Source organism: Camellia sinensis, chromosome 11 (assembly GCF_055761805.1).
Source record: "Camellia sinensis isolate YWXY chromosome 11, ASM5576180v1, whole genome shotgun sequence".
Classification (NCBI taxonomy): domain Eukaryota; kingdom Viridiplantae; phylum Streptophyta; class Magnoliopsida; order Ericales; family Theaceae; genus Camellia; species Camellia sinensis.
Window position 1 is genome coordinate 120,770,894 of NC_138971.1, and position 14,443 is coordinate 120,785,336.

Genomic DNA, 14,443 nt, shown 5'->3' on the forward strand with positions numbered 1-14,443 from the left:
GAGGGACAAGTGCACATACAAACATATAATTAGAGAGAGAGAGAGAGAATCCATGTGAAAGGAAAGTGAGGTAGATTAGGATGATAGAAGAAGGGAAAGAAATGGATGGTAGAGATTGGTTTTTATAGAAAAGAGGTAGGGGTGTTGAAGAGGGACAAGTGCACATGCAAACCTATAAAGATGTAGATAGATACAAAATAGTCAAAAGAGTATTATTGGCCACGTTTTATATTGATTCATTCAACTCTTTTTTTGTTTCTTAGCTAGTCACACATGCATCCCTACCCTATCATTACACAAAAATTTCTCCTATGTTTCTGCCCAACTTCCCGGATATGGTAAGAAACACTCCCATGCAAATATGTTTCCAATCTCTTGCTCTCTCTCTAGAACTTACATATATCACACGTCTCTCTCTCTCATCACTTGATATACGCGGCAAATACAATTATTAACTTGAGAATTTGATGTATATCGAGATACATGCTTGCTATAGAATTTTTGCAATTTCGGAAAAATAAGATAAATGTTAAAACATTAATAGACGTAAGACGGCATATCTTTAGAATCATGTGAAATTTGATCAAAATATGAAAAATGACGTGGCCACCAATATTCATTGCTTCGTCATGGCATACGATGAATTTGAAACAATTTTTAATGTTTATGTCTTGCTAGTTTTGAAAATAATTGATTCGCATATAACTCAATTTAGACGAATCCAATTGAGACTAGATTTTTTTTTTTTTCATAATATGTATCTTTCATTGTAATTTTTAGATTTGAGCTTAACTCAATTTTTTTTCATTTTTGATAATTTTGATAATTCTTTTGATTTAAGATTGATCAGCACATATTGTTTTTTTCAATTTATCTTTTAGTTTAATTAGAATCTCGTTCTATTATAAATAACTGTTGTAAACTTTAGAAAAAAAAAATCAATTTATTTTGGAGAATTAGTATTATTACCAAAGAGAATATCTTTTTATCAAATTTGTAGTTGTTGTTTGTGTTCAAATGTTCATCTCATTACCTTCCCTGCATCAATACCTCCACAACAAGAAAAAGCAGATTTCGTGACTAAAAATGAATTTTTCGTCGCTGAAAGTAGCAGAATTGGCGACTAAAAGGGAATTAGTCGCACTTTTGGTGACTAAACAATTTAGTAGCCAAATGTAGGGGTTTTAGCGACTAAAACTCAGTTTAGTCGCCGAATATAGGGGTTTTACCGACTAAAAAAATTTTAGTAGCCAAAAGAGAAGGTTTTTGGTGACTAAAAACATTTAGTAGCCAAAAGTATAGGTTTTAGTGACTAAAAAATAGTTTGGTCGCCGATTATACGTGTTTTACCGACAAAAATCAATTTTGTAGCCAAAAGTGAAGCTTTTTGGCTACTAAAAAAAATTTAGTAGCTAAAAGTCAAGAATTGCCTATTAAAATGCAGTTTAGTCGCCCAAAGTAGAGGTTTTGGCGACTAAATTTCAGTTTAGTCGCCAAAAGTGGAGATTTTTCGGTGGGAATGAATTTTTTTAGCGAATAAAATATAATTAGTAGCCAAAACTATACAATTGGCGACTAAAAAATAGATTTAGTCGCCAAAAGTGATCTAATTTTTTTTAGTAAATAATTTATTTTTTACATAAATTATATTGAATAAAAATAATTATTTTTATATATATAGCTAGATATTAATACGGGTCAATATAGTATATAAATAATATATGCTGCATATATATTCATGTGGTGTTGTAGTGGCATAGTGGAGAGAGTGTGTTGCTAAAGGTTTAGAATGTGGGAGAGGTTAACGGTTCAAATATCAGAAAAAGAAAAAAGGTTGGTTTTTTTTTTTTCACGGAAGCACCTTTGGCGACTAAAATTTTAGTCGCCAAAAGTGTTTATTTTAGGCGACTAAACGGTTTAGTCGGCGATTCATAGACTATTGGCGACTAAAAGATTAGTCGCTAAATGTGTGATTTTAAAAAGTGTAAATCACTATTGGCGACTAAATCGTTGGTCGCTAAAGAGCTATTTTTTGCCGACTAAAAAAAATTTTAGTCGCCAATACCTTCGGCGACCATATATACGCGACAAAACAGGCGACTAAAAACAGACTTTTTTAGTCGCAAAAGGTGCTTTTTCTTGTAGTGCTCTGAGATCAATTACCCTAAGGAGCCTATGGTGGCTGTATTGCTGTCAAGGAAAAGACAGGGCAAGGGTATTTAAGTAATTCATTTTACATCATGAAGGGCAATAGAGTAATTTACTTATCAAAGTTAACATTGTCAATATTTCTACTTGTTAAATATAGTAACTATATATTTTATCTATTATACATACAATATTATATTCATTATCATACTTAGATTTATCTCCTTTTATATAAAGCAATCTTGTATACATTATTACAACATTTAATATAATACAAATTTCTCTTTCTCTCTCTCTTAGATATTCTAGTATAGTATCAGAGTTAGGTTAACTACTAAGTAATTTCGCTTCACCGGCGGGCGGCAGCCTTGCCTTGGTTGCCTACCAGACCTCAACCAATTCCGTTGCCATATTTTCCTTTCAGTATCGCTTCGTGGCGATCTCTTCCTCTATCCGCTGATTTATTCCTACCCCAAATATCTTTATCATATTTTTTTTTACTCACAATCCTTTTTCTTCTTCTTTTTTTTTTGTGTGCTTCTGCTCCACTCTGTCTTTTCCTCTATTTCAACTTCAAATAGGTTTCTATCTTCAACCCTATTTGAGTTTGAGGAGGGTATTATACCTATATCATGGTGATCATGGTGATATACAATGTAAACCACCTAAGCTATCCCCTCTGGTGCACGACCAAAGTCTCTCTTTCGTGCACCACCCAAGTCATCCCCTAGCGCACAACCCAAGCCGCCCCCTATGGCTCATAATCCAAGCCGCTCCCTTTGGCTCATAACCCAAGCCATCTCCTAACGCATTTTCTCATAAGTTGCCCTTTAGCGCACTGTACGGGGAGCAAATATTCCGGCGTACCCGTATTCCTTTCTTCCGAGTTCCGTCGATATCCGATCACCTGCGAGCAAATAACGGTGAGCTACCCGGCGGTGTGAGGCCGGAAACACCCTCCGACGGTCAAATTAGCACACATCTTAGAGGGAATAGAGAGAAGGGAGAGAGTGTTTGAGTGTAAGGATTTTCTTACAGAGATGTTCGTGTGTCGCGTATGGGGGGCGCAGACATGCTTATATACCTTCTGAGCCCCATATCCACTCCCAGTCATCTCTTGACACGTGGCTCTACTATCCCATCTGTCAGCATAAACCATGCCATTCACCACCTAACCTCAACTGCCTGACTTCGCAGCTGGAGCTCGGCAGCCGAGCTGCTCTTCCTCGGCCATGTCATGCTTCATACTCATGCGCCCAGCCGGACAAACACGTGGATGACCGGGCTAGGCGGCGTCTTGGCAAAGCCTAGCCCGGGCACCTCCTTTGGTTGGCCTTCCTGCCGGTCAATCAACTACCTCGGCTGACCGCGCCTTTCCGGGCGCCGGTCTCTCAGCATGCCTGGCTTCGACCATCCTCGGACCGAACATCCTGGTCTGACCGGTCGCTTCCCGGCCGAGCAATTTCTGTACGGTCCGGGGTGGCACACACTCGGTCCAAACTCTGCCCGGCCCAAGTTTTGGTTCCCCTTATCTGGGCGAACAGTGGATCATCTCGGCCCAATGCACTGCTGGGCTCTCAACCTGATCGGTCAATATCTCGGCCCAACCCCAGATCATAAATTACCCTCTCAATTGCCCCTTAATTCCGTCCGTGGAAGCGTGATTGGGATTATTCACTTCGACCGAGATAACATCTCTCCGGTCGTCAAGACGCCAAGCCTTCACCGAGCTAATCTGCTATCCTTCCCCGGTCATGTTCCTCGGCTTACAGCCTTTTCGTCGAAAGTAGCTCGGCTGGCTCTTCGTCTCTTCATCCCGTCGCTTCAATCCTGACGTAGCCATAAATGGGGACACGTGGCGAGCTCCCATTGGTCATCGAGAAGCCAACCCGCCGTTCTTGTCAGATTTTGAATTTGGGCGGTCTCTTTCGCCTATACAAACTCGCCCTCCATCGTTCCATTTTTTCCTACTGCTGCCTCCATCTCTGACGATTCTGAAGCTCAAGCTCGACTGCCATTCTGCCATTCTTCGTGTTTAGGAAGAACACCTTCAGCCCTTCACAGGTAAGATACTCAATCCCTCTTACGTTGCTATTTTCTCCTATTTTGCACACATTAGGGTACAAAAAACGTAGCATTTAGGGTAAAGGCCATAGAATCCGTCCCAAACCTCCCACTGTTCTTGGTGTTCTTCGTCTTCCTGAAGAACATTGGAGAACTGGGGCGAACCGGGCTATGGGCCTTCTTTTGATCCAAAAAACTAACCAAACCGGGCAAACAGCATGTTTGTTTCAGCCCCAGCGAAAACCGAGATAACAAAAGGGCTTGGCCGTTCAACCGGGCTAACATCTGGTCCGCTTGGGCGACCGGGCTCCTTAGATAGGATAGACAACCGAGGTAGTTTGGCACCCTTAATGACCGAGCTAAAATCCAGCTCCTTTCGCGCGACCGCGCTAACACTTAACACTTGCCATCCTTTTCCTGCAGAGTCCAAAGGGACCACTGTCATTCCTGAGGCTCGCAGGACCGGGCAGCATCCAATACCCAGAGCCAAACCCCTCAGGCGGGATACACTAGGCCGACCAAAAATGGGGAAATTCCGCTTCCTAGTGGATACTCCGGCTGCGCTGGCTACATTCAGGGAGGAGTACGGCGTCCCGGCCGATGTCCACCTGCAGCTCGCAGAAGAGGAGACCACACCTTGGGGTAGGGATGGGTGCCCCTTCACCGTGCTATCCATCGTTGAAGGGGGTCTTCGTTTCCCGCTCAACCCTCTTATAACCGAGTTCCTCCGTCGCACCGGGCTGGCACCCACACAGGTGTCCACCAACACTTATAGAATAATCAACGGCGTTCACGAATTAAACAATCGGCTAGGCATCAACTTAGGTCTAGCCGAGATACTGAGGCAATACACGATGGGCCACACCGGCGATGGTCTTGCCTATTACCTCAAGATTAGACCGGGCAGAGAGAAAATCGTGACCGGCACACCAGACAAGGATCTCCATGACGATGACTTCTTCTGGGTGTCTGGTAACTACGAGACAGCCGAGGTACCGGGCTGGATGATTAGCAAAAATTTTGGGAGCACATGTAAGCCGTGCAAATTATCTCGGTTTTTACACTTGACGTTTCTGTAGACTAATGATTCTCTTGTTTCTTTTGCAGCCATCCAAGCCTTGCAAGCCAACTACAACTTCCCCAACGTCGAGGCGATCAGGGCCGCGCTTCGCTACCGCGACCGAGATTGTAACCAACTCCTCGGCTACAGTCCCACATATAGATACTCTGCTCCCCGCCGGAGTAAGGTCACCGACTTCCTCCGAGCTCCAACTCCTCCACCGGATCCTACTCTGCCAGACGTGCCCCTCGTTCGCCTGACCGAAGAACAAGAGATGGCCAAGCGCAGCAGAATCAAGAACTTGCTCACCGCCACGTCCGCCGAGCTGCCGAGCGTTTCAACTCGCTCACCCATCGCCGGTCAATCCAGTGGCGCTGTGGTCGCCCTTGCCTCTCAACCGACCGGCCAATCCAGCCGAGAACCTTCTGCACGGCGGGCCGGGAAAAGGGCTCGGGCAGACCCATCTGCCGAGTTAGTCGCCGAGCTAACTACCGAGCATCCGACTGACGCCCCCGCCCCAGTACCGGCCTGGCGTCCACAGTTGAAACACCGGGGTCAGGACATCCCGGCAACTGCTTCGATCAAGGCTGACAAAGAGCATCTGCTCGCCTTTGATCTGTCCAAAGCATTCCTACTACCGAGCGACGTGGTCGGCAGTGACCACGTCCCTGACACTCGGTTGGTCAAATCATCCGTGAAGTCCATGGCCAGGGTAAGTCGGCGTTCTTTTGAAAATTTCACAAAGTGTTTGCCCGGTAATTTTTCTTCTCGGTCTCCTTTCTAATCTACTTCGCTTTTGTGCAGGCCATTCAAAAACAACATCTTGTCTTGGAGCGCATCCACCGGCTTAGGCAAAAGGCAAACGATACAGCCAGCCAGGTAGAGAGCCTTCAAGCCGAGCTCGGCCGGGCTAAAGCTTCTCTCGAGATGGCCAACAATGATAATAACAGGCTGCTCGGTCAACTGAATGCAGCCGAGAAAAAACAAAGCGAGCTCCAGGCCGAGGTTGACACTCTGAAGAAGGAGAAGAGGAAGGCTTGCCGGGCTGCCAACAACGCGGGTTTCAACGAGGCCGAGAAGAATTACCAGAAGCAAGTCTTTGCAACACAAGACATATATTTCAAGGCTGGCTGGAAATCCGCTTGCGAACAGCTCGGCCAGGGCTCTGACACCGACGTTTTTGCCAATCCTCCCAAAGCTTCACTACCGGTCTACCTCGTGCCATATGCCAACGATGTTTTCAACGCTTTACAGACTGAGGCCGAGGAGGGACTTGAAGATGGGAACGGGGAGACAGATTCTGAGGAAGAAGAGGCCGAAGTGCAAGAGCAGCCCGGCAATGAGGAGCCCGGTGAACAAGATACCGGTCCAACCGTTGACCTTGAAGCCGGCGAGGACGAATTCACTCATCTATCCCCTCTAGTTTAATTTTCTTCTCTTTTGTATTTTTGCTTTCAACACTGCTGATGTAACCGGGCTTGGTCCCCACTTTTTGTAATGAATTTCTTATCAATGAAAATTCAAATTTTTGCAAGTGTATGCACGGTTGTAATCAGTTCTGTCTTCAGCAAAACATCTCGGTATAACTCATCGAACCGGAATACATAACATGGTCTAAGTACTTCAGCAGAACAAGACCAATTCATGAACCGAAATAGCCATCTCGGCTGTAACAAAGTTGAACAAATCAACACTTCCAACCGGAATACACCATCTCGGTTGGGAATCCTAAGTTGGACAAGACACCAACTCTTCCAACCGGAGTACAACATCTCGGTTGGGGATCCAAAGTTGGACAAAACACCAACTCTTCCAACCGGAGTACATCATCTCAGTTGGGAATCCAAAGTTGGACAAAACACCAACTCTTCCAACCGGAGTACATCATCTCGGTTGGGAATTCTAAGTTGGACAAGACACCAACTCTTCCAACCGGAGTACATCACCTCGGTTGGGAATCCAAAGTTGGACAAAACACCAACTCTTCCAACCGGAGTACATCATCTCGGTTGGGAATTCTAAGTTGGACAAGACACCAACTCTTCCAACCGGAGTACATCATCTCGGTTGGGAATCCAAAGTTGGACAAAACACCAACTCTTCCAACCGGAGTACATCATCTCGGTCCGTAACATTAAAACAATAATCCAAGTGCTAATGCAAAATGACTTCTATAATTTGACAAAAAGAATTACATTCTGCTTTGCAAGCCAAAAAATTGCTTTACAAAAAGAGGAAAGTAAAAAGCTTAAAAATAATACAATTTCAAGTTGGCCGCATTCCATGGCCGGCGTATGGCTCTTCCCTCTAGATCCTCCAAGTGGTAAGCCCCCTTGCCAGCCAGACCAGTGATCTTGTAGGGTCCTTCCCAATTTGCCCCTAGTTTGCCTTCTCCTGGCACCAGGGTGTTGCCCATAATCTTCCTCAAAACCCAATCCCCAACTTTGAACGGTCTGGGGTGCACTGTCTTGTTATACTTCTTGGAGAGCTCTTGTTGGTAGGCGGCCACATGGATGAGGGCTTTCTCCCGGCGCTCTTCCGCTAGGTCCAACTCTAAGGCAATAGCCTCGGCATTTAGCTCGGGCTCAAAACTCTCAGTTCTGAGGGTGGGCATTTCAACTTCCAATGGTATGACCGCCTCCATGCCATAAGCCAAAGCAAATGGAGTTTCCCCGGTCGAACGTCGCGGGGTTGTTCGGTATGCCCAAAGGACGCTCGGTAATTCTTCAGCCCACTTGCCCTTAGCCTTTTCCAACCGTTTCTTCAACCCATCCAGTATAGTCTTGTTTGATGCTTCGGCTTGACCATTGGACTGCGGGTAGGCCGGGGTGGAGTTGTAGAATTCTATCTTCAGATCTTTACAAAATCCTCTGAAAAGGCGACCGTCAAACTGGGTGCCGTTGTCAGAGATCAAAATCTTGGGGACACCAAACCGCGTGACAACGTTCTGCCAGACAAATCGCTTCACGTCTTTCTCTTTGATGGTTGCCAAGGGCTCAGCTTCAACCCACTTTGTGAAGTAATCTGTGGCCGCGATGAAGAATTTCCGGTTGCCCGGTGCTGTTGGCAACGGTCCCACTATATCTAGCCCTCACATGGCGAAAGGCCAAGGACTGGTGAGGGGAAGAAGTTCCCTGGCAGGCTGGTGGATCTGATGGGCGAATTTCTGGCATTTCTCGCACTTGCGGACATATTTTTGCGCGTCGGCCTGCATGCACGGCCACCAGTATCCCTGCGAAATAGCTCGGTAGGCCAAGGACCGGCCCCCGATGTGGCTGCCACAAATGCCTTCATGAATTTCAAACAAGAAGGCCTCCACACTGTTCGGGTGCACGCACTTGAGATAAGGACCGGTGAAGGACTTCTTATACAACGCGCCTGATGGAGAGAGCCAAAACCGCTCTAACTTCACCCGGATTTTGTGTGCTTCTTTCTTGTCTGCTGGAAGAGTCCGGTCTCTAAGGAACAAGATCAAGGGGTCCATCCATGAAGGACCTAGCTCGGCGCAGAGTACATCCGTCTGCCCGGCGTTTTCAATGCTCGGCCGCGGAAGAAAGTCAATCAACAGGGGGTTTGGAGACGTACTATCTACCATGGAAGCGAGGCCGGCGAGTTCATCAGCCCGGCTGTTTTCTTCCCGGCCAATCCGTTGGACTCTGATTGCCTCAAACTGCTTGATATGGTCCCTGACCAGAGCTTGGTACTTCGCCATCCTGTCGTTCTTCGCTTCATAAATCCCTGAAACTTGGTTAACCACAAGCTGGGAATCACTATATACCAGAAGCTCGGCAGCCTTCATTTGAATTGCGCTCTTGAGCCCAGCTAGAAGCGCCTCGTACTCAGCCTCGTTGTTAGACGCCGGGAAGCCGAGTGTGATAGAATGCTCAATAGTTAGGCCGTCCGGGGATATAAGAACAATACCTAGGCCGGCACCATGACGGTTGGACGCTCCATCAACAAAAAGCTTCCACATGTCCCCCACAAAAAGCTTCCAGCAGTCAGATGGGTCCTGAGAGTTGCGAAGGGCAATGGGGTCACAACTGCTCGGCTGTGCGGTGTCAAGTTTCTTGTTGACCGGTTCAAATTCAGTGCCCCTTGGTGATTCGACACCGGACTCAGCAAGTTGGTCCGTAATACTCAAGTCCGTAGGCGAATCACCAGGTTGCGGTGTGAAGCCGGCCGCAGGTTCTGAGCTGTCTGGAACCATGCCTCCCCCCCTTGATGATTCGGCACCGGACTCAGTAAGTTGGTTCAGAATGCCCAAGTCCGTAGGCGAATCATCAAGTTCTGAGCTGTGTGGAACCATTCCTTCCCCCCGTGGTGATGCGGTACCGGACAGAGTGGATGGGTTGGTGATACACAACTCCGTCGTCGCAGCACCGAGAGGTATTACCGTGCAAACAGAGGGAACTTCGATGGTGCGCGCAATCTCCGCGGCGCGACCTTCTGCGGCTGGTTGTTCCTCGGTTGGCATTGTGTGCGTCTCATCATCTGCCTCGGCAATGTCGACCGGGCATACCGGATGAGTGCCAGGTGAGAACTCGCCAACAAAATCGGCCAAGGTTTGGGCTTTGATTGCGGTGCGCGGCTGGAACTTCACATCGAACTGTCCCAACTCGACCGCCCATTTTAAAATTTGGCCTGAAAAGTCTGCGCGCTCAACCAAGGCCTTGAGGGGAAACTCGGTCAGTACGACGATGGTATGGGCGTGAAAGTAATGTGCCAATTTCCTCGAAGCCATCATTAGTGCCAACGCAAGCTTTTCCAGCGGCAAGTACCTCGTCTCAGCTGGCAGCAAGGTCTTACTTACGTAAAAAATTGGGAGGTGCTTGATTCCTTCAGCCCGGACTAACACCGCACTTACTGCGTGTTGGGAGACGGCAAGGTAAAGGTAGAGTTCCTCACCGGGCTCTGGTGTAACCAACAGCGGCGGAGAAGACAAATAATTCTTGAGCTCGGCCAAAGCTCTGTCACACTCGTCATCCCATGAGAACTTTGACTTCAATGCTTGAAAGAAAGGGCGGCAGCGATCTGATGACCGGCTTATAAATCGATTAAGCGCGGCGGCCATCCCGGCCAGATGCTGCACGTCCTTAGCCGAGCTGGGCTGCTTCAATTCTTGCACGGCTCTGATCTGAGTAGGGTCTGCTTCGATGCCTCGGTTTGTGACTAAGAATCCCAAAAATTTCCCGGACCCCACGCCAAAGGCACACTTCGAGGCGTTCAAGCGCAGCTTGTGCTTCTTTAGAATGGCGAACATCTCGGTTAGGTCGGACAAATGGTTTGCCTCATGTCGGCTCTTTACCACCATATCATCGATGTAAGCCTCCATCGTCCGGCCGAGCAAAGGAGCAAACATTTTTGTCACCATCCTCTGGAAGGTTGCCCCGGCGTTTTTCAAACCAAAGGGCATAACTCGATAGCAGAAGAGTCCCCTTGGAGTCGTGAAAGAGGTGATCTCTTGGTCAGGCCCATGCATGGCAATCTGGTGATAGCCGCGGTACGCATCCAAGAAACTGAGCCGATTGTGTCCAGCCGTCAAATCCACTAGCTGGTCAATGCGCGGCAAAGGGAAGCTGTCTTTTGGACAAGCTCGGTTGACCGTCTTGTAGTCGACACAGACTCTCCACTTTCCATTCTTCTTAGGCACCACTACCGTGTTGGAAATCCACCGAGGGTAGTGCACTTCCTGTATTGCTCGTGCCTCAAGCAAGTTCTTTACCTCCTCTGCTACTACCTCGGCGTGATGCAGCGCCGATCTCCTTGTTCGCTGGATGACTGGCTTTGCTCCAGGGAAGACATTGAGGTGATGGCAGATAAAGCTTGGGTCAAGGCCAGGCATGTCGTAGGGCGACCATGCAAAGACTTCAATATTCGCCATCAAAAACTCAATCATCTCGGTTCTCTCCATGGCCGAGAGACTGGAACCGAGCAAGAAGAATCTGTCCGGCTGCTCGGCATCAATCCGCACCTCAACCAATTCTTCAACAGCCTTGTCTTCAGCTTTGGTGCCAACATCATCCAAGACACTCCGGTCCTCCGGTCCCTCGATCATTTGAACGAATCCCTTGGCAGCCCGGCTCCCGTTGACCGCCACGAAACATTGCTTGGACATGACCTGATCACCCCAAATCTCCTCGATTGCCCCCATAGCCGAGGGGAATCTCATCACCTGGTGGTAAGTCGACGCTACGGCTTGCATGGCGTGAAGCCATCCTCTTCCTAGGATAAGGTTGTACGTTGAAGGCACTTGTAGCACCCAAAACTCCACTTGCTTGACCACAGATCCTGCTTTGACCGGCAAGATAATCTTTCCCAATGGCCACTCCGGCTGCGAGTTAAATCCAACCAGTGGCGAAGTGGCCGGAGCCAAGTCCGTCTCACGGAGTTTGAGCTGTTTGAACGCATCATAATACATGATCTCGACCGAGCTTCCCTGGTCGATCAAGATCCGTCTAACATCAAATTCTTTGACGCGTAGTGTTACTACAAGAGCATCGTTGTGCGGCGTCTGGATACGCTCTAAATCCCTTGAGGTGAAGCTAATCACGTCTTTCTCTTCTGTCTTCCCCCTTTTGATGGCAGGCTGTACTGACAAAACTTCCCTTATATGCTCTGCCTTCTTGATCATGCCCCGGAGTTCGCAAACACGTTCCGGTTCCACTATTCCGTGGATGACATTAATAACTCCCTGCGGTGGTGCATCTCGGTCGTCCTGTCCCCTGGGATCGACCGGAGCCTGATTCGGTTTCACTCCGCCATCAATGTAAAGGTCCAGATGCCCGGCCGCAACCAGTTCTTCCAAGTGTTGTCGCAGAGGCAAACAATCCTCAGTCCGGTGGCCCCTCTCCCGGTGAAACGTACAACGATACCGCGGATTGTAGCCCTTTTGTCCATCGCCCAACTTAGCAGGAAACCGGACATACTCCTCGTCTCGGATTTCACTAAGTATGCGATAGATTGGAATCTTGAAGACCGTGGTTATGCCAGTCCTTGCCTTCATTCTCCTATTTGCGTCCTCAACGTCATCTCGGGGGTAGTCATCCCGGTCATTCCGACGTCCTCTACCCCGATTTTTACGATTTGAACCTCGGTCTGATTCCTCTGCTCGGTCATTTGAGCGGTTGGACTCTTGCCCAACTGCGTGCACCTTGCCTGCTGTCTTCTTGTTTGTTCCGACCGGAGTGGCCTTCACGGTGGAAGCCGACGCATCATCCTCTACTCGGATATGCTCATTGATGCGCTGCATGAGCTGGCCCATGGAGGTCGGTTGGTGCATGGTAAGCGAGTCCCGCAGTCTATGTCCGACCGGGAGACCGCGCTTATATTGCGAGATAGCAAGGTTGACCGGGCAGTCTAAGATCTCGTTGAAGGTTTCCCAATACCTTGAATTGTATGCCTTCAGTGTGTCGCACGGTTCCATCTTGACACTTAGCAAGTGATCGACTTCCTTTGGTGTTTTTGTGTTGGTTTTGAAGCGCGTAACAAACGCCTCGGCCAACTGATGCCACCTCTGTATGCTCCCTTCCGGTAACCTCTCGAACCACTTTAGGCCCAGCTCGCCTAAACTTGACGGGAAGATTAGGCACATAAGTCCGTCATTGCGGCGATGTCCGGCCATAACCTGTCGGAAGTGGCTCACATGCATGTACGGATCGGTTTTTCCGTCGTAAAGTGTGAACTTAGGCTGGTGGAAGCCTGCCGGAAGCGGTGTTGTTTCTATTTCTAGGGAAAAAGGAGTGGCACTCAGCCTTGCCAAGTCTGTATCTTCATATATTGGCATTGCTTGGCGGGGTGGAGGCATTCCAACCTCCTCGCTGCCGTGAACCCCGTAGGAGAGTCGCTGGAGAGCTGGTATTCTCTGAGCTTCGCGCCGGCGAGCCCGCTCCCTTAACACTGCCCGTAGGTCCTCTGACCGAGCAGAAAAAGAGTACCTCGACGTCGTCGCCGGACGTGAGGGTTTGTAAGTGCTGTCTTGCGCGCTAGACTTTTCTGCACGCATGTCGGAATCACCAACCTGGTAACTCCTGGTGATGGAAATGGACTGAGTACGTCGCTGACTCTGATCGCCTGACCGGCGGGATGGGGTGCGCTCACTGTGGTCTCCCACTCCAGCTACACCTTTCCCTTTGACATGTCGCTTAAGATCCTCCATCTCCGCCGCCATCCGCCTGATGACGGCGTCTTGGTCCCTTAACTTGCTTACCAGTCGCCTGGCGTGTGAGTCTCTCCGCCGGTGACCGTCTGGACTCCGTGAATGCCCATGACTCCTTCCGCGCTTATCCCGCGCGTCTCCTGACTGTCCTCCAGTGGGCGTCCCCAAGTCAGCCATTGGATGGACGGCAGGTGGTCCCTCTCTCCTTCGGGTATACTCCGGGGTGGCTCCGTCGATGGCGGACAACGGGAACTCGTCGTTGTTCGCCATGGACGGCGATCAGATGAACCTGGAAGACAAGGTTTTGTCTGTCAATTTTCCCACAGACGGCGCCAATTGTACGGGGAGCAAATATTCCGGCGTACCCGTATTCCTTTCTTCCGAGTTCCGTCGATATCCGATCACCTGCGAGCAAATAACGGTGAGCTACCCGGCGGTGTGAGGCCGGAAACACCCTCCGACGGTCAAATTAGCACACACCTTAGAGGGAATAGAGAGAAGGGAGAGAGTGTTTGAGTGTAAGGATTTTCTTACAGAGATGTTCGTGTGTCGCGTATGGGGGGCGCAGACATGCTTATATACCTTCTGAGCCCCATATCCACTCCCAGTCATCTCCTGACACGTGGCTCTACTATCCCATCTGTCAGTATAAACCATGCCATTCACCACCTAACCTCAACTGCCTGACTTCGCAGCTGGAGCTCGGCAGCCGAGCTGCTCTTCCTCGGCCATGTCATGCTTCATACTCATGCGCCCAGCCGGACAAACACGTGGATGACCGGGCTAGGCGGCGTCTCGGCAAAGCCTAGCCCGGGCACCTCCTTTGGTTGGCCTTCCTGCCGGTCAATCAACTACCTCGGCTGACCGCGCCTTTCCGGGCGCCGGTCTCTCAGCATGCCTGGCTTCGACCATCCTCGGACCGAACATCCTGGTCTGACCGGTCGCTTCCCGGCCGAGCAATTTCTGTACAGTCCGGGGTGGCACACACTCGGTCCAAACTCTGCCCGGCCCAAGTT